This window comes from Bidens hawaiensis, unplaced genomic scaffold, assembly GCF_021521415.1.
Source record: "Bidens hawaiensis isolate Kalapana, Puna unplaced genomic scaffold, B.hawaiensis_p1.1 tig00025775_1, whole genome shotgun sequence".
Lineage (NCBI taxonomy): Eukaryota > Viridiplantae > Streptophyta > Magnoliopsida > Asterales > Asteraceae > Bidens > Bidens hawaiensis.
In genome coordinates this window covers 265,453-287,269 of record NW_027494126.1, presented here as the reverse complement: position 1 = coordinate 287,269, position 21,817 = coordinate 265,453, and the positions used below count along the sequence as shown (strand labels likewise).

Here is a 21,817-nt window from a genome sequence, read left to right as displayed (position 1 = left end):
ATTTTGACTGGCAGCTGGTCAAATTGCCGTAAGAGTTGGTTACCTTAATTATAACTTGGTAATATAAATAATGCGCTGTAATAGGAATGTTAACATTTTCAGGGGGAGTTAAAACTGAAGAATTTCGATATATTAAAAGAGGCTGGAGGTATTGGTGTTGTAGTTATAAAGAATTACTCGGTTATTGTTAATAAAAATACAATAAAGATTAAACTTTATTGGCTGGTAAAGGCGCCAGAGGTGTTCTTGATGAAGCAAACGCTGGTCCTATCATATCAGCTATTGCAATTGAACCAAGTAAGTAATTCTTCACTTACCACATTTAGTTATCGAGCCCCAACTCGAGCCTTGTATGGGAATCTCATTTAGGATCGTCGTGCCTTAACGAGCCTTGCATCTGTATTTTAAGTTTTTTTCTATTTTGTACTTTGATATATTAATTTTACATTGCACAACCGAGCTCGAGCCCAGTTTAGTTAAGCCAAGCGGGCTTGCCCGAGATGTGACATTAATAATCAATTTTAGGATTAGTGTTATTGTACGTTCTGATGTTTTGAGTTAAATATTTCTGGATATAACAAGAGTGAGTTATCTAAAATATTGTGTGTTCTTATTTTGATTATTGTATGGTTCCTTTGAGACCAAGAAAGTAGAAGGTTAAATCGAACAAACACATGAAGATGAAGATTTTCTTTGTCAAATTTACTACACTTTTTAATCACGCCATTTATTTTTCTCACCTATTATAATCTGTAAATATATCGATTTAAGGTGTAAAAAACGTATAAATATGTTATTGGTCATTTAGGTTCAGCCAAAAGATGAACTAAATATGCTTCGACATATCTTCTCAATGTTAAGCTGGATTTACTAAAACTTAAAAGTAAGGTGAAGAGAATATATTTCTAACATTTGCCTTGCCCCAAGCGTTGGTTTTGAGTGTAAATATTGCTTAAATGTGTAACTATTCACTCTCATCCATCAAAAAGCCAAAAGTCAAAGGACTCCGCTACAAGAAACTTTTTTCGACGAAACCTATCTCGATGACATGTCGACGGGATAGAAAATTCCAAATTTCTTGGCTGGTCAATCACGACGACATGTTGTTGGTATCTTTTTATTAAAGAATAAAACATATTCTTAAAAATGTTTTTTTGTAATATTTATTCCGACGACATGTAGTGGGGAAAGATTTTAATTTTTCTTCGGGACGAGCTATATCGACAACACGTTTCCCGACTACATTTTGCCGGGACAGAAATTCGTTTTCCGGATAGGACACAATCGTTGCAGTGCTCCTTGACTCAGAAGTCTTAAAAGTCACTTCCTTACCTTGTATTATGCAGATTTCATGCCACCAAATTCTGGAAAAAAGAGTAATGAAAATATTGGTTTAATAGTTGGAAAGGTTTGTGGTGGAACTATTTTTGTAATTATAATCATTGGTTATAATCTTGTGGAGAAAAGGATACATTATGAAGAAAAAAATGACAGATACAGGTAAATCTTTCATTAAACTTTTATGGTTTTTAATTTAAGAGTCATTTATTATACAACATTATTTGTTCAGCAGAGCTTCGAGGCATAGATCTACCAAAAGGTATTTTTACTCTAAAACAGATAAAAGCTGCAACAAATAACTTCCATCCGTCTAACAAACTTGGGGAGGGTGGTTTTGGTGCCGTTTACAAGGTAGTGTTTAATTGTCAATTGATGAAAACACAAGTCCATAAACATAACCTTTTATTATCTTGCGTTATCTATAAAACTTATGTTATGTAGGGTTTATTGGCGGACGGGACACTTATTGCAGTAAAACAATTATCACCCAAGTCTAAACAAGGAGCCCATGAATTTGTCAATGAGATTGGCATGATTTCCGCAGTACAACACCCGAATCTTGTCAAACTTTATGGATGTTGTGTCGAAAAGAACCAGATGTCTTTGATTTATGAGTACATGGAAAATAATTGCCTATCTCGTGTCCTTTTCGGTGAGACTAATGCATTAATGAGCACAACAAAGATACCCGCGTGATGCGTTGTGCCAAACTAAACTATTGCATAAGGTTTGGTTGGGGGAGTTGGTTTAAAAATAAATTTACAATAAATATTTGGGTATATATAAAGGGGGTACGGTAAGTATAAATAGAGGCAAAGATGAACATGTTAAAATAAATATTTGATACATGTTTTGAGTTACAAGCAAATACATTTTTTTTTCCCATTTTTTACATATACTATAAATTATATTTATATGGGTTAGTCGATTTTCATACAAAACAATTTGTTTTTTTATTGTTCTTTTTCTTTTAAGTTTCAACAATTTTGGAGCAAAAAAAAAATTCTTTTTTATTAAGTTTAACTTTTACCACTTATACTTTAAATAATTACGTCTTTAACCAATTTAGATTTAGTTCAATTTTATTTCTCGTCAACTTAAAAAATAAATGAATATCCAGTTGCTTTACTTTTTTTTAAAAAAAAATTGAGTATAAATTTTGTTAAACACAAAGTTGTATTGAAGATATAGTATTTTATGGCATCTTAAGTTATACGCGTATTAACATCCTTCTGGCCATATCAGGAAATTATTTTTGGGATTCTCATTTAGTATAGCAAGTGTCGGTACCGTAAAACATAAAAACGATACCGACCGAATTCTTGCTGCCTCACGCAAGGGATTCAACTAGTTTGAATTGACATTTTTTTGTGATTAGTTTGAGATAAAACCCAACCCTCGAGTTTAAATTTTCACTTCTATTAATCCTCCAAATTATTGAAAAGAGAAACATCTTTTTCACGTTCATCTAGAAACCGATACCGATAAACTTGATTAAATTCTACAGGAACAGACAAAGTGTCAAAAGCAAAACTAACATGGGAGGTGAGGGTAAGCATATGCATAGGGATAGCTCGAGGCTTGGTTTATCTCCACGAAGAAACGGATCTTAGCATCATCCATAGAGATATAAAGGCTAGCAATGTTTTGCTTGATAAAAATTTCAATGCAAAAATATCTGACTTCGGTTTAGCAAAGCTTAGTGATGACGAGAACACCCATGTCATTACCCGAGTTGCGGGAACAATGCATGTTTCTCTAATTGTTAATATTCACATAGAAACTGATTAGAATTGAAATATTTAAATCTTTAGTATGGGACCAGGTCAAGTTGAATTTACCATAAAGGCTTTATCCATTTTATTAAAAACTATAATTAGCTAATGTGTACATTTTGTTTTTTAAAAAACATAAATCATGTATAATTGTATATAACTATCTAATCTTGGAATAAAAACACGGTTCATTTGGATTAAAATAAATAACATATACAACTATCAAATCTTGGAATAGAACCTATTTAGTAGATATAATTATTATTATATATATTAAAAGGTAACTACTAAAGTTTACTTTTAATATTTGGCCAACAAAGTTTTATATTTTAGGTGTTTTTTTACCTAGTTTTAACTTAAAACTATGGTCAGGACGTTTGATTAATTTTATTTTATTTTTTTTTTCTTTTTTTTGTTAGAGGTTATATGGCTTCGAAATATGTTATGCGTGGTTGCTTGACTTCCAAAGTAGATGTTTATAGCTTTGGAATAATATTACTAGAAATTGTTAGTGGGAAAGGCAACGACTATCAAAAGCTTTGTGGTGAAGAATTTTGCTTCCTTCTTGATTGGGTGAGTAAAACCCACGTAATTTGGATATGATAATTGCAGTTTTGTGTTAAAATTGTCTACTTTTGGTTTCTAGAATTGTAGGGATAGGCTTGGTACTCTACTGATCCCAGTCCCTTATTTTTAAAAACTCGGTACAAAAATTGTTCGGTTTAGTACCGATACCATAGGTAAAACTTTCGGTAAATATCGGTACCAAACCAATCCCAACACCTCAAATAGTTTGTATATAAATGTTACCTACAATACCCGTTTCGAATACCGGTACCCGATAACATTTGCTAATCCCTATTCTAGATACCCAAATTTTGCTTATGATTCTAACTACCATATGGTTTAGGTTTAAAGCTTATGATTCAAAATATAAGTTTTTATATTTTGATTTTTGAGAATGAGGCTTGGTAATGATTAAGATAGTTTTTAACCATGTCTTGTAATTTTTTCTTTGAGTTTTAAGAATGATGAGATAGAGGGGTTAGGATATTATAGAGGGCTGTTTCTTTAGTATTTCTTACTACCCGTATGGCATGTTGTTGGTGTTTTTAGAAAATCCCTTTGAAAATCAACATTTTTATGTTGAATTAGTTAAACTATAACATTTGTTTTGTTTATTTTGTAGGCACTTCTTTCACGGCCATTAGGATGTTTATTAGAATTGGTTGATCCAGACTTGGGGTCTCAGTATTCATCAGAAGAAGCATCAACATTTTTAAATGTAGCCCTTCTCTGTACAAATATAACATCCAAGTCTAGACCAACCATGTCTGAAGTCATGAACTTGCTAGAGGGCAAAACCCCCATTGAAGATATCCTAAAGGTTCAACCTTCTTCAACTATGCACCCAAAGAGTAACGCCTGTAGAAATTAGAACTGGCGAGACCGTAGTGAAACCCGACCAGTGAACAATGAACCACTCACTGATTCTTTTTTCACGAGAGCGCCAATTGATGATAAATCATGTGCTGAGCATGTAGTCAGCAAGTTATTAAGAACTCCAACGAATGATGAACGAAATATGGAATTATCAAAGGTACCAACGTGTTTTGTTCGATTATGTTGAAAATAGAATGATTATAACAATGACTTATTTATAATTCTATTAGTTAATTCCACGCGTGTTAGGTATGTAAGCAAAAATATATGTTATTTTATTTTATTTTTCGGTAAAAGCCTCGGGTTTTAGTTGGCTTTAGCCCCTAAAATGGTTGAGCCAGACTCAAACTAACTAAATATATGTATTATGAAATACATATATTAAAACTAAAATATATTATCAAATCTTATGGTTCGGTCCCGTTTATTTGAACGTTTTTTGTATAAATTGTAAATCAAACCGTTCATTACGGTTTGAAAATTTTCAAACCGACCAACCAAAAGTTAAAAACAAAAGCCAACCGCGAAACCAAACCGACAACCGGTTTGGGCGGTGTAACGGTTTACAAGTGAACCGTGAATACCCCTTGTGTGTGTGTTTGTGTTTTTATATATGGACTAATAATAAAATTATTGGTTAATGAAGCTCTTTGATAAACAGTTTTCTCATAACACAATCGAGCATGTTTCTTTATATAAACCTACCGAGCCCGTTCTTGATGCTAATCAACCAGCCAAGACTGTTGCTGTATCTAAACCTTCAAAAGATAAAATCAAAATAGCAAAACTTTTAGAAACAACGAGGTTGTCAAGTCCTCAAAGCATATATGAATTAGCAAAACAAGTGGCTATTCAAGCTGAAAAAACCATAAATTTAGATCGTACCACGCCGCAAGGGATGCATGAGAAACAAATTGAAGAGACTACTGAATTAGAGGCGGTTCTACAATTATGTGTCAATGGCTGGGCAGATATTTGTTTTGTGCATTGGTTTACCATGTAAGGTCAACTAATTTTTGTTTAAATAATTTGTGCCATTATTTTCTACCGTATAACCAAGTGTTACTAACCTTATCACATTTCTTTTCTTCTTTTATTTAGGTATTTGTATGAAGCGGGGAGACGAGAGGGTTTAAATAATACCGTATACTTTCATCCTCGGTATATTGAAAGTGGTCTTTTCTTGAATGATGAAGAGTATGTGATCGGGCACATAAAAGAGGTCATATCTTTTCACAAGGACAAACAATGGTTTATGGCACCGCATAGGATTGGGTATTTTTTTTCAATACCATGATCATTTTAATTAACACTTTTAACATTCTTTTAGTTATATAAGAGTGTTGTTTAGTTTTTATTTGTCAAGTGTTGTTTAATTCAAATCTTTGGATATTTTTGTATGTTTTTTTAATGCTTTTGGACTTGCTGTAGCTGTTTTATATATTTATAAAATGACTCACTAGTATATTAATTTTATTTATGTTTATATGATTTTGAATTAATTTTAATGTGAATGGTTCACTAAAATTGTAATATTATTTAATATAATGAAAACGACTTAAAATGGTTCAAATAAGGCGATGGTAAATTGGTTCAAATAAGGCGATGGTAAATGAATGTTACTATGGCGGTTTTGTTTTGTTCATATATGGCGCTTTTATTTTTGTTCAAATAAAGCCTTTTGCATTGTTCAAATAAAACGGTTTTGTTTGTTCAAATAAAACGTTTTTTTGTTTGTTCAAATATCGCGGTGCATCTGTTCGAATAAGGCGGTGCTTATCAAATATAACGATATCTTTTATAGCGGTCACTAAACCGCCTTATTTAGTTCAAAAACGTTATATTTGCTCACCATTTTTGTATCAGTGAGTTATTGGTGGAGTTTCCTTTAATTGGAACTTTGAGAATCCACCATCTCCAATAACATCGTTGACTGAAAAAGGAGAGGTACCACCAACTGAATCAGAAAATATAGAATATGAACCATTTAACTCTGCTGCAGCGGGAACAAGCCAGAGTGTTGTTCCTTATTTGGTGAACAAAAGATTGTAGATTTTGATGTTAATCAAGGAAAAACAAGTAGAAAAAGGAAGAAATCGGATAGGATGATTAGTCATGAGGAAATAAGCAAACATTTTACAAAGACAATGGATGAAGCTGCAACTATCCTTTTCACTTGGTGAGTTCAGTTGCTTTACATCTGAAGGAGCACTTAACTCAGTTTTTGTGGCTTCCAGCGAACAATTTGGTGGCACAACATATAATACTCATGATCCTGTTGTTCTTGTTGGAATATATGGTCGGTTCGGGTCAAGTCAATGCGGACTGACCCGAATATGACCCGGTATGAGTTACACCGAGGGTAACGAACATTTAGCTCACTTAAACGTTAACTGGGCCGACACAATCAATTAGGAAGATATGATGGTGGATTAGGCTTTATTTTGGTGATTGGGCTTCGAGCCTGTTGGGTTTAAAGATGGTTTAAACCCTAAGTCTTATATATATATATATATATATATATAGATTGATAATATTATAATATAATGGGGTTTATCACCTACACAAAACCCTAATCACCATATTATCAAGCAACTGCCGTCATTACTACCGGCGCCGTCATCTCCGGCAGCCGCCACCAGTTCCGGCGCCACCACCCAACCCACCGCACCGCTATTAGAGATCGCACCATCGCCGGAAAACACCTACAACTCTGTTTTCTGCGCTGCTGCCCCTTTTCCGGTGAACCCGTTTTTCCGGTGACCCAGATTCCGGCGACCTGCTGCTGTAGTTAGCTGCTGCCGCTGCTCTCTGCCTTCCTCCGCTGTCCACCGCCGCCGTCTGCTGCACAGCCACCGTCTTCAGCCGCCGTCGCCGCTAAGTTGCCGGAGTAGTTGGGATCTTTTTTGTGTCGATTACTAGCATCGTTCGTTATCTCTCGGTGTTCTTCCCGGTTTCGATAACCGAGGTATTAAAACCTTTAACTTAATCTATGGTTGGTTTATATTAATCGTACTCGTATATTGTTATAACCGGATCCGGGTTAGGGTTACGGTTTATGGTTTGTTTACTCGTTTATTTATCCGCTGCGTTTTCGGTTCGTTTTTATATATTAATATGATTAATAATCATTTAAACGGATCTAATATACTAAAATGGGTTAAAATAGTTTGACCGTTTTCGTTCCGAACCACCTTTGAAACCCAACAGTGGTATCAGAGCCGCGGTTACAACGTACGAGTCGATCCCGGTTCGTTTAAACCGGATCTACATCTCAAACTTTAAATCGTTTAAAGTTTATTGATCTAGATTTGTTTTCGGGTGATTTTAGATTTGGTCAAAGTTTTGTTTATTTTATTTGACCAAGTCAAAACGACCCGAAATTTATTTATTTTGAATATGTAAATCCGGCCACGGCCTATGTTTGTTTGGGTTGTGTTTAGTTGTTGAGCTTGTTTTTTGCCATATGGATGGTTCAAAAGTTGTAAACGGTTATTATTTTAATTTTTGGTTTTCTTTTGGCCATATTGGATGGTTCAAATTTGTAATAGGGCATATTATTGTTAGTATTATAAATTTGTATTAAAGAAGACGCGAAGATAACCGAGGACGAGCTCAAGGATTTCTTGGAGTTAGTGGGATTTCGGACAAGATGACCGGATGCACGAAGAAGTCCATCCTTGTGGTTGTTTTGTGTTGTGAACCCCTTGACCCGATCGGTCTCCCTAATTGGCTCTAGCGAGACCGATCACCTTTTTGGCCATAAGGATTTACATATTATTATTTTCTATTGTGGTTGCTTGAATTGTTTATAATAGGATTATAATATCACCGATCTAATACCAAATAAATTTGAAAATAAACATTTTTTTATTAACCAATTATGTTTTGCAAATTAAAAGCGTTTTGATTTCCAAAACTAATAACTTAATACTTTTTCTATTAACTTAAAATTGGTTAGCCGTATCGCGGCAAACTTAGTTTTTAATAGATTATTTAAAACTAAGTGTCCTGAGAGATGAAAGAGTTCATCAATTCGTCCTGATTATAAATATAGTAAAATTTGACTTTTACTCTATTCAGTAATTCTAAAATTAATCCCAATTTAAAACCAATAGTTTATGCCAATCATACTACAAGTCACACTTAAGGCATACTGCGAAATTTTGAGTGTTTGGAGCTACAGCACCGCACTTGTTTTCTAGCCTATCCCATCAAGGTGAAAGCGTTTCGTTGACACATCCGACCCTTTCACACGTCACTGTACTAGGACAACTATTACTTTACTCTCTTGTTACGTGCTACAGCTGTCTGGAGATTTAAAGTGGGCAAAGATGAGGCTTAACGTATCTATACAGACAATCGTTGTCTCTATAGGCCTCATAACCGAGAGTTGCGCTCTATTCACAATTGACACTCGTTGTCAGTCTGCCTAACCACTTATTAATGTTGTGTGCTACAGCTGCCTTTAATAACTGGAAGCCAGATTCTCATGCTCCTATTTCAATAATGTTAGTGGGTCATTAATAATAGGACTACAACGTCGAAAATACTAATTAAATTTACTTTTGCTTTATTAATCAGATGTCGTCAAACGAAAACTCACCGTATGCCCTTAAGTCTATCCTTGAGAAGGATAAACTGAACGGTACCAACTTCATCGAATGGCACCGCAACTTAAGACTTGTTCTTACAATGGCAAAGCTCCTGTATGTTCTCGATGGACCTGTTCCAACCGAGCCTGAAAACAATACAGCCGTTGCTCAAAACGTTCTTGAGAAGCATAAGGATGACTCAGCAAGTTCTGATGATCCGATCTGCTGGTGTCAAGAAGCCTAATCCCAAAAACCAGGGTTATAAGGGTAAGGCAAGAAGAATGTTACCATTGTTTTCCCTTGTGCCACCAATGCTAACAAAGGGGTTCCAAAGATACCTCCGCCGCCTCCTGAGGAGCGCCAGTGCTACCGATGCTACCAAATGGGACACTGGATGCGAAACTGTCCCGAATACCTTGCTGAGATCAAGATGAAGAGAGCCAATGGTGAAGGCTCTTCTCGAGGTATTTCCATATACGTTATTGAACTTTTCAATGTCTCTAGCAACACATGGGTATGTGATACCGGATGTGGTTTCCACATCGTTAATGTCTTGTAGGAGCCTGAGAAGTGGAGGAAACTGAATAAAGGCAGCATGGAACTCATCGTTGGAGATGGGAAGAGAGTACCAGTTCTGGCAACTGGAGTATTTCATTTTACTTGTCCATCTGGCCTAGTTTTTTCTTTGAATAATTGTTTGTATGCTCCTGGTTTGACCAGAAAATATCATTTCAGTTTCGTTGTTGTTTGAACAAGGATTTAAGTATGTTTTTAATGGCATGGCTATTTCTGCTTACTTGAATGATATCTTTTATTTTGAGGCTACAACTCGAAATGGTATTAATGAGATTGATGTTCAAACTAACAATAACGTATATATAATCTTTCAAAACGTATCAGATCTGGCATCAATGATACTTTTATATGGCATTGCCGACATGGCCACATAAGCAAGGCAAGAGTTAAAAGATTCCAATCCGAAGGGGTTCTTGAATCCATAGGACCAGACTCTTTTGACAATTGTGAGTCTTGCGTAGCTGGAAAACTCGCCAAAGACTCCTTCACTCATAAAAGTGAACGAGCAAGAGATCTGTTAGGACTCATACATATTGATGTGTGTGGACCTATCAGAACCATGTCTAGAAATCATGAAAGATACTTCGTTTCTTTTATCGACGATTATAGTCGATATGCTTATGTGCCTCTCATGAAACACAAGCATGAAACTTTTGAAAGGTTCAAAGAGTTTCAAAATGAAGTGGAAAACCAACTTGGTAAAACCATTAAGATACTTCGATCGGATCGAGGTGGAAAGTATCTCAGCTTAGAGTTCATCAGTCATCTAAAAGAGTGTGGAATTGTTTCACAACTCACTCCACATGGCACACCCCAACATAATGGCGTGAGCGAGAGGAGGAATCAAACTTTGCTAAACATGGTTCGAACGATGATGTATAAAATTAACTTGCCTCACTCCTTTCGGAGTTTCGCCCTTATGACCGCCTCTCGTATTCGTCAAATACTACCAACAAAGCGGTTATTACTTCTTTCATCCTGATACAAATATGATTTCTATCAAGAGGAAAGGCCACTTCCTCAAGAAAGAATTTCTCGATCAAGGAATTGGAAATAACATTGTCGATCTTGAAGAAATTCAAGAACTACAAACAACTGCTGAGGAACTTGGAGCGTCTGATCAACAAGTAGTTGTTGCTGATACATCATACTTAAACATGAGCGTTCGCAGAATTGGTAGAACTCCCGTACTAAATATAAGATACCTATGGCACTGGATGGTCCAGAAGTCTTATTAGTAGCCAAGTCTAGCGACGAACCTACTTACTACAAACCTGCAATCTTGGATCCGGAATCTGAGAAAAGGCGTAAAGCCATGAACGCCGAGATGCAATCTATTCATGACAATCAAGTCTGGAACTTGATTGAGCTACCCCCGAAGGGCGGGCAATAGGGAGCAAGTGGATTTTCAAACAAGCATCTCGCAGCTGGAATCTACATTTTGATGAGGAAATCAAAGAGTTAGGTTTTATCAAAAATGAAGATGAGCCTTGTGTTTACAGAAAGCCTAGTGGGAGCACTATATCATTCCTCATCTTGCATGTGGATGATATACTGATCATTGGAAACAACATTCCTATGCTTAATGGAGTTAAGCGCTGGTTGGAATCTTGTTTTGCAATGAAGGATCTTGGAGAAGCTGCTTATATTCTAGGAATCAAGATCTACCAAGATAGGTCTGAGCGGCTTCTAGGGCTTAGTCAAAGTACATACATAAGCAAATTCATGACACGCTTTTCAATGGACAACTCCAAGATAGGAGATGTTCCATTTCTAAAAGAACCGTTTTAGCAAATCGCAATCTCCGGCAATGGACATTGAGACAAAGCATATGCAAGCAATTCCATATGCTTCAGCGATTGGCTCTGACATGTATGCTATATTATGCACTAGACCTGACGTCTCGTAAGCGTGTTTGGAAGAGTGGAAGAGGAGCTCATTGTAAGGTGTTACACTGACGCTAATTTCCAGAATGACCGAGATGTTTCTCGCTCATAATCTGCTTGGATGAAGAAATTCATAGCCAACCTCGATCTGATTCCAAGTTTAGGAAAATGATCAACTTAATATGTGATAACACAGGTGCTATTGCTCAAGCCAAAGGGCCCAATTTTCATCACATGGCCAAGCACATTTTTAGTTCCACTATTACGAGAATTACAGGAACATAAAGATATCGTGATACGCAAAGTAGACACAGATCAAAAACTAGCTGACTCGTTCACTAAGCCAATGACTCAGGACAAGCATGATCAGCATAGAGATGCTATCGGGCTTAGACTTGCTAGTGATTTATTTTGATTTAGTATTTGGATGTATGAACATTTAAACAGTTGTACTTTTAAGTTCACTTTTGATTTAATGGTTAAATGCAAACGTTGATTAATAAAACTGAGTTCATTTTAATACGTTTAACCCGTGAATATTGTATTCTAAATTATCCGTAGTCGGTCAGACTCGTGGGAACGATTCTGAATTAAGACTATTCTGACTTTGGATTCAAGCAGTTGATTTCCAAACTCACAGACCTCATTATGAATGACGTTGGATGTAACTCGCATCAAATCATCTTCATGGATCTTGATCATAAGATGTTTTGATAATAGTATGCTCATTTAGTATCCTTAGACCTGAGATACATATTGGAACTTTCGTTTACCGAGGAATATTCTTTGATCATGTTAACCGATGTTGAGTAACTGCCAGCCATAAAGGCATTGATTGGGAATGTTCTGAAGTTCAGTGGGAATTGTATGTAGTCAAGATGAGATTCTGTATTCTTACATTAAAATGTAACAATTAGACATATTGGTGCCCTCGCTGATTCAAACTGGTAAAGTGTGAGGCCTCACCCAAACTTACTGTGTGTTTGATTGGACCACTTTGACTCTATATCGAGAACTACAATAATTGAACACTATATGAGATTGATTTGATCCATGTCTCATTGTTCAATTGATGTCTAGAAAGGATTGATAACAACGATTACTATAAATTCATTATTTTGCAATAAGGTATTCCAAGATATTTTGGTTATAAATTTAAAAATGTCATATTTAGTAGAGGACAGCTATGTGTAGCTAGAATGCCTCTAACTGTTAGCGTTGTGATACTTGAGCCAAATCCGTCCAAGTGGGAGACTGTTGGAATATATGGTCGATTCGGGTCAAGTCAACGTGAACCGACCCAAATATGACCCGGTATGAGTTACACCAAGGGTAACGAACATTTAGCTCACTTAAACGTTAATTGGGCCGACACAAACAATTAGGAAGATATGATGGTGGATTAGGCTTTATTTTGGTGATTGGGCTTCGAGCCCGTTGGATTTAAAGATGGTTTAAACCCTAACACTGCGTTCTCGAGTTTTTAATTAAAAGAAAGGAAAGTATAAGATTGGATATGATGGGAGAAGAAAAGAAAGTACATGCATATAATGCATTCTCAAGTTTAATGAAAAATAAAAGAAAGGAGAAGAAAAGAAATGGTTAATTACATTCTTTAGTTTAAATGAAAGGAAAGGAAAAGAAAAAAATGTGTAGTTTTACAAATATAGCCTTTTTAAAACAATTATTAGATGTAGATTGAAGGGTAAAGTGGTAATTTTAAACATTTATCATTTCCTTTCTTTCCAAATCATGCCAAATTGGCAAGAAAACTTCAGGACTTAAAACACCCAAGTTTTCTTATCATTTCCTATCATTTCTTTTATAAAAAAAACTCAAGAATGAAGATTCAAACTAAAATCTTATCATTTCCTTTCTTATCTCATGAAAAAAAAACTCAAGAATACAGTGTAAGTCTTTTATATATATATATATATATATATATATATATATATATATATATATATATATATATATATATATAGATTGATAATATTATAATATAATGGGGCTTATCACGTACACCAAACCCTAATCACCATATTATCAAGCAACTGCCGTCATTACTACCGGCGCCGCCACCGCCGGCAGCCGACACCAGTTCCGGCGCCACCACCCAAGCCACCACACCACTATTGAAGATCGCACCACCGCCGGAAAACACCTACAACTCCGTTTTCTGCGATGCTGCCCCTTTTCCGGTGAACCCGTTTTTCCGGTGACCCAGATTCCAGCGACCTGCTGCTATAGTTAGCTGCTGCCTCTGCTCTCTGCCTTCCTCCGCTGTCCGCCACCGCCGTCTGCTGCACAGCTGCCGTCTTCAGCCGTCACTGCTGCCGCTAAGTTGCCGGAGTAGTGTGGATCTTTGTTGTGTCGATTACTAGCACCGTTCGTCATCTCTCGGTGTTCTTCCCGGTTTCGATAACCGAGGTATAAAAACCTTAATCTTAATCTATGGTTGTTTTATATTAATCGTACTCGTTATATTATTGTAACCGGATCTGGGTTCGGGTTTCGGTTTATGGTTCGTTTACTCATTTATTTATCCTCTGAGTTTTCGGTTCATTTTTATATATTAATATGATTAATAATTATTTAAACGGATCTAATATACTAAAACGGGTTAAAATAGTTTGACCGTTTTCGTTCCGAACCGCCGTTGAAACCCAACAGTTCTTGCCGAAAACAGTATGTATAGTTCCACACAAACACTCCGCCCGCATTTACATGCAAGTCTGCCTAATGAATTTGTTCGGCCTGGAACACCAACCACAGGGAAGCTTTTGGAGAGGGTGGAAAATGTGACGATTAAGGCAACTTATGAAGAAAGTACCTTAAAGTTCACATTCCACCGTTTAGATGGAATAGTAAAAATGGAAGAGCTGGTTGCATCTAGCACGGTTTCAGCTTAGGATTGGAAGCTTTAGACTGAAATACGTGGATGAAGATGGCGATAAGATATTGAATGCTTGTGACAGTGACTTGAAGGTAATATTGGGTGGTTTGATGCAACCAGAATCAAAGACTGTGATTAAACTATTTGTACATTTGCTCTCTAATCAAGGCTCTGATGCGTAGGCGTTTCTTTTGCAACAAGTATGTGATTCAATCAATCTTGTAACGAGATTGATGAAAATTAATCACATACACAATTACGTAGTTAGTGCCCGTCGTTTCCTTAAAGTAACAAGATTGGGTAAGGTTTAAAAGTCACATGTATGGGTACTAAAATTTTACTTTTGTAATAATGTTAGTTACTAACTTTAACTTCCTTTAAATTTTAACATAAATGATAAACATGTGCAAAAAGCTAAGGGTGTTATTGTCATTACACATAAGATTCCAATGAAAAATGTGTTTGGTATAGAGCTTCTTTGTACCATCAACGAAATTAACCTACCAAAACAATGTTCATGATACTTGGTTAAACCCTAGTACTTAGAGCATTTTCGTCCTATTCCTCATTTTCTCTCTCATTTTCAATTAAATAATATCTTTTTATACATTTATCATTGTCATTTTATTTTCCTTCACTCATAACCACTTTCAAAATATATAAAGAATTACTGGAGATGAACAGTAGCTATTCAATTATACAGAAAAATCACTGCGTTTTCTAATATATAAAAAGCTTTTCACTCACATCATCCTAAAACACCCTCTAAATTATGAAAACATCACTCACATAAAATAAAGGGTTGGATAATAATGCTCTTAGTCATTTGTGGCTTTATATTTATGAGTTATGACTTATCACATTTAGGTTAAACAAAAAGGAATTTTAAGTACGTATGTCATAAGTATTAGTAAAAACATATATTAAACTAAACATACTTTTATAGATGAATTAACATCATTTTGGTTGGTTAGTTTCGTTCATGGTATAAAAACTCTATACAAAAACTCATTTTTTATTTGGAATTAATCTTACGTGTAATGATAATAATGCCTTTAATTTTTTTATTTATTTCGCACACGTCTATCATTTCTGTTAACATCTAACGGAAGTTAAATTTAATACCTAACATTGTTACAAAAGCTAAACATTATTACCAATACATGTGACTTTTAAACATTAGTACCCAATCGTATTTTTTTATAGAAACACCATGGACTAAATACGTAATTGAATCTTATTTAGTTCTAACGCCAAAGAACTACTGATGAAGAATCAAAACTTGAATCGAACATAAAACAATCACCAATGATTCAAGATTCTTACTATGAATCAAAATGATTACATAGAAATTAAAAATGAAATTGAATACAAAGATCTACTTAGATTCTCTCAACACCTTTTATACACACTAGTATAAAAACCTTTAAAGGTCTCTTTATTTCACAATAAGTAACTACCATCTTTAACAACTATTTCTATGAGTATCAACTTTTTCCTACTGACAACTTGAACCTTTATAACTAGTAACTCCTTGTCAATAGTAATCTTACTTTTACTTGTATTAACTTTTTCAATAGGATCAGTTTTGTCATTCAAAAGAAAGTGACGGCGCAGCTTGTTACTCACTTGCATGCCTCTTTATTGTAATTGGATCATTTTAGTTGTTTTTAATTTACAAGAAAAGGGAAAGAATAATACTTACTATCATCGATAGCCATTGGTATATCAACTTTAATTTCCCGTTGAATACATGTACTTACTTTCATGTTGGTTCCTACTATGAATAAAATTCTTACCAATCACACAACTTAACAGACTAACAGCTTTACTATGTATATACCATTACTATTGCAACAACCCTTACACTTCCGCATTATTTCAACATCATTTTGTTGCCTAGTTTGATGATCTTTACAACATTTGGAATAAGAATTGAGTAGAGGAAATAGAGAACTGAATCCACAAGAACTTGTATGTGATAATCTGTTTATGACCAAGTGTTATGGTGATTTAACCATTCACAACTAACTGTTATGTTCATTTCGGATGTGATGCTTAAAACTTTAATAATACATCAACATCTTACCATGTTCATATAATGACATTCAAGACCCTAGACTTTACAGTCATACATATTACATAATAAACATACTATACAATAATGACTCTACGGCCCTTGTACTTTTACGAGAGTGATAAAAAAAATAACGCATGTAATTAATGTCTTTGGCCACCTTAACGTAAGTAATTATGGGAATGAATAGGTGATGAATCAAACTAAAAACTTGTTAACTGTAATAAAGGCTAATTGTAATCAAATTTGTTTACTACGAAGTTGGATAGGATGCCAAATTGTGAAAGCACCATTTGTAACTATTGGACATCGATATTAGGTAGGTATTTATGTACTACTTGTCTAGCCTATGAGAAAGCGGACACAAGATTTATTTCTTTCTTGAGTGTTTAAGTGGGGATACCACATAGATCTCCAAAGACCAGTTCTAAACTTTTTAAGGACCTAAAGTGAGCATGATTTATTTCTTTCTACTGTGTTTTCCTATAAGAATTCATCACATATCCGACCCTCATGACTTATCTTAGGAACTAATTGAACTAGATACTTCCAAGCTTCACTTTTAACATCAAAGTTCAAATGACCTAATCTAGTGTACCACAACCATACTTCATTGTCTGTATTTGCTTGAAGACAATTGGGTGTTCATATCTTCAAATTGATATTGTGTAACATGTTTTCTGATCTCTCTACCTTCTTCAACAGGCCTCTTCATGATCATATAATACGGAGTAGTAATCGATTCTCATCCATGATCACCTTGCACCTGATCTCTGTTAGTTACCCTAGGCTTAGTAAGTTGTACTTGATCTTTGGAATGTAGTATACTTGGGATATAACCCTCTATTCTTGTGTCTTATACTCTAATAATATAGAACCTTTTTGATCTTAATATATGATCCATATCTAAATCTAATACAATCTCCTATTCCTTCATTAATCTCCTTGAAGTGACTTCCTATACATGTCATATGGTTACTTGCACCATTGTCAAGATACCCTAGACCTTCATCTAGTTTAGCATACTTGCAAGGTTGAACTTGCCACTCATTTAGAAAAACTTCCTCACTATCATATGTAGTGAGCGCCTTCAATAGTGTAATAGTGTTGGGTCTTCGTCTTTTTGCATCAAGTTTCACTGTTCTTCCATAGTATCCTTCTCATGACGATATTTCCTTTAAGAATGTCTAAACTTTTGACACTTATAGCATTGAACCTTACTTATTGATTTGTGAGAACTTCCTCTGGTTGTTATTAGACATGTATCTAATTACTAAGTCTTCCTTATGATTCTACTTAACTTTCTATATCTTGCACATTATGGGCTGAACCTTCCTCGTCTCTTATTTCCAAATTATCTACCACGTCCTGAGTTGTTATCATGTCGTGAATACAACGACATATATTGATTATCTCTGGTGATTCCATTCTTGAGTTTTATTCTCTCATCTTACGTTTTTAGTTTCCAATAATCTCATCCATCAATACATTATCTAAGTCGATGCTCTGTTTTGATGATGAAACAACCTAAGTAAAGCGATCAGATACATATATTAGCTAGAAGTTTCCGTACAAGAAATGGTCGGTCCAAATATTTCCCTAACTCACTTGCCTTTGTGACATAGATATTGATCTTCTTAGTGAAGGTGTCTATTGTCTCATCTTCCTTCATTTGTATCAGTTGAATTTCTAACATCAAAGATTGCAATGAGCCTTCAACACCCATTCTGCTTCGACATGCCAATTTTTAACACTTACCACACTTTCTTTGTCGTCTTGCAACTTGCCACTTGTAATATTACATCCTGCATTGATTGATACATGTAAACAATTATCGCCTTATCCTTCCATATATCTATTTTGGTCAAAAATTACCAAAGCAATAATTGAGCAAATTCATGAAGTGAGGTAGTGTGCTTTTCAGTAGTGAGGTAATTAATATAGTTGAAAAATGCGGTAAAAGTAAAGGTTGATACAACGATATAGCGAGGAAAAAACCTTAGATCCCGGTGAGGATCCTTGGAAAACAACCCCGGGAGGGGAAAAATATCTACTGCCTCAATTTATTAATGAAAATGGTGGTTACAGCTCGGGAACTGGTTGAGAACGAAAGCTAGAATACAAGTGTGAGTATTGTGAGTGCGGAATGTGTCCTATAACGTTCTCAATAGCCTCATTTATTAGGAAATGAACATAACAAAAAGTGCTATAAATCCAGGAACCATAACCACCATGAATAATTAATGACTTAGTGTTCATCCCACGTGTATTTCAGCTGTTTGTTCGAGATTTTAGGTAGAATAAGTCGTCTATTCGTTGTAGACCGTTTGACTCTTGCGTAACCTATAAGCACAATATAAATATAACAAACATAGTTAGTTAGTTCAGGATCCTTCCTCTAGCTAGGAATCATAGCTGCCAGGGTAATGATCAGGATCATGTTAGGGATAAAATGACCCTAACAGTATCGGGTTGCATTTTAGTATCAGACACTTTTGAATCCTATAAACCGTTCACCTCAAAAAAGATCTTGATTTGAATGGCCCAACCCGTATAGTTTATAGATTTCAAAATACGACATTGATAGTGGGAGAGCGATCCTACATGCTTGTGTAAGTCTCTTTCTTGTATAGGCAATCAATCCTATCCTTAATTGTCTTTTGCCTACATTTATTTATTTATTTATTATAGTAATAGAATTCATGAATGACGAAGTCTCAAGAACATCTTCTTTTTCAGACACAGTAAATGCAAATGCTGAGATTTCTGCAATGCTCCAAAAGTATGCATAAAGTAAACTATGCCTTCATGGTTTTTCCCCAACTAACTATAACCACTTGAACCATAGATGGAAATTCTTAGTTGTGGAGGAGATACATTTAGAGCACCACTCACTATTGGTTCAACATTCACCTCAATTTGAACTCCTTGGTTATTGTGGTTCAACCCACCCACCAAAAGTTTGTCCATTTTTGGTACCAACTAAAACTTTGAATGAGGTATCCTTCTTGAATATATTACATCAACTAATTTCAACTTAGGACTAACAACATCTAGCCTCCGAAGCTTATAGCCATTCACACTTTCAGGTTGTTCTAAAAAAATGCAATTTTCATGTTTTTCTTGGGTCATATGATCATAATCCAATACTTGAAGTACCTTTTAAGTTCTTAGTGAGTGAAACCTTATTAGCACACATATTAGTTTGTTTTCTTGCTAATTGATGATGAACGGATCTATTCAACATGTATGCTGTTATGCTAACAAACTCGACAACATCTACGTTGACCATGAGCTAGATAATATACGCATTACAATGAACAATGTTATGTTCATTGCTTCAACCAGAGTCAGATTGCACTAAATGACGAACAAACCCTAGTCTCGTTGGTGATACCAAATATTAATCAACTAGAAATAGAATTCAAAGAATTGGTTATTGTCACTATATCATATATCTTAATATCCATACTTACCAATCCATTATTCTACAAAGACTAACTAAAGAAAAGAAACAATGTTTATCATCATTGGTGCCACATGTGAAGGGGCGGTGATAATCGAATAATATAATTCACGTGTTACATAACATGAAATTTAATGAATTTAAAACATTTGAGAGAATATATATACGTGCATGTAGATTCACAATCTTATGAATATAAGTGTGATTATGGTTTTACATGACTATGCAGGTAAAGGTAAACTATAATTAATTGTATCATTTTCAATAGGGATTGGCTAAGCATACCCCTTCCGTATGCTAAATGCACATCCTAAGGAAATGAAGTACATTTAGTAGATATGATATATAGGAAGTGGGCAGGTTAGCTTAGCATGCCCCATTTTATATTACTTGATAATGTTTCTACAAGGTATACAAACATCCAATTATGGTGCTCAGGAGGGTGTTCGTTTCATATGGTAATGGACATTTAACTCGCTATGAATGAGAATATGTTAGTTTAACCACAAGAGGGGACCTCCTACTCTCAGCCTCTATCATGAGAAACATTGAGGGTTTCTCAGGTGATACGCTATTTTTGAAAGTATAAGTGATAGTAGTACACATAGAATGATTGGAATGAATACTTTTGAGGTTATTCACATATTTATAGGTTGGAGGGCTGAAAGGTAACGATATAATTTTTGGGGGTGGTTTGCTTGCCTTGAGTGTTGGTTCAGTCCTCATAAGTGGTGTCCCTATCTATTTTTGGTGAGTTTGACTGCGACTATTGTTTTGGTAAAAAATTACACGAGGATAATCAAGTATTCAAACTTAGATTGTGAGGTAGCATGCTTGAATATGTAAACAAAATTACAAGTAAAGTTGCAAGTGACATAACGATTTTTAGCGAGGAAAAGGCCTGTGATCCTTTAAGGAACTCCGGTGAAAAACCTCGGGAGTGGAAAAGTATGCCCTACCTTAATATTATTAAGTAAGAATTGGTGAGTACATGTGTTGAAAGTGTTCGATCGCTTCTATGAGTATATGGGGAGGGTTATCTTAAAAATAAGTAGTTTTCTATGAAAATTAGAAATAAATTATAATCATTGGATTATGTTAATCAATGGTTGAGATTTAAAATTACCAATAACCGACATAGTTTCCTAGAATTACTCTTTCATCATTATAACCGACATAGTTTCCTAGAATTGTTCTTTCACCATAATTTGTAATGTCAAATGTCAAAAAATTGTTGGTTCTTACCATTCTTAAAAAACTACTTATTCTTATTTGAACCATTATATATATATATATATGTGGGGAGATTAACGTACAATAATCAGTTATCGTACATTAGATACGCGAGCCTTTTACAATAATCAGTTATCGTACATTAGATTAACGTACAATAATCTCTCTCCTCTCTCTCTATCTCTCTCTTTTTACAAGGTCCGGTCATGTTTTATACGAATCTGCATTTTCCCGGCACTCTTTGGAAATCCGTTACACCACTAGCCGATCCCGGTTCCGGTCTGGAAGTAATATAAAACATATGTTAATTGTATAAATAAAGCATATGCTACTTGTTTAAAACATATGTTAGTTGTTTAAAAACATATGTTCAAATAAACATAAGTATAATGCTATAACATATGTTCAAAACATATGTTATTTGTTAAAAACATATGATCGAATTAGGGTTTTATAAACATCAGATTTCACATACTCAGACCAGAAAATGACTAGAAATAAATGTTCCACAAAATCTAAATAATAAACT

At 34.9% G+C, this 21,817-nt stretch overlaps 1 pseudogene; it reads left to right on the top strand.

The window, feature by feature from the left end:
- The window catches only part of LOC143572220 (putative leucine-rich repeat receptor-like serine/threonine-protein kinase At3g14840), a 46,815-nt pseudogene that overhangs the window by 9,420 nt on the left and 15,578 nt on the right, over positions 1 to 21,817 (top strand).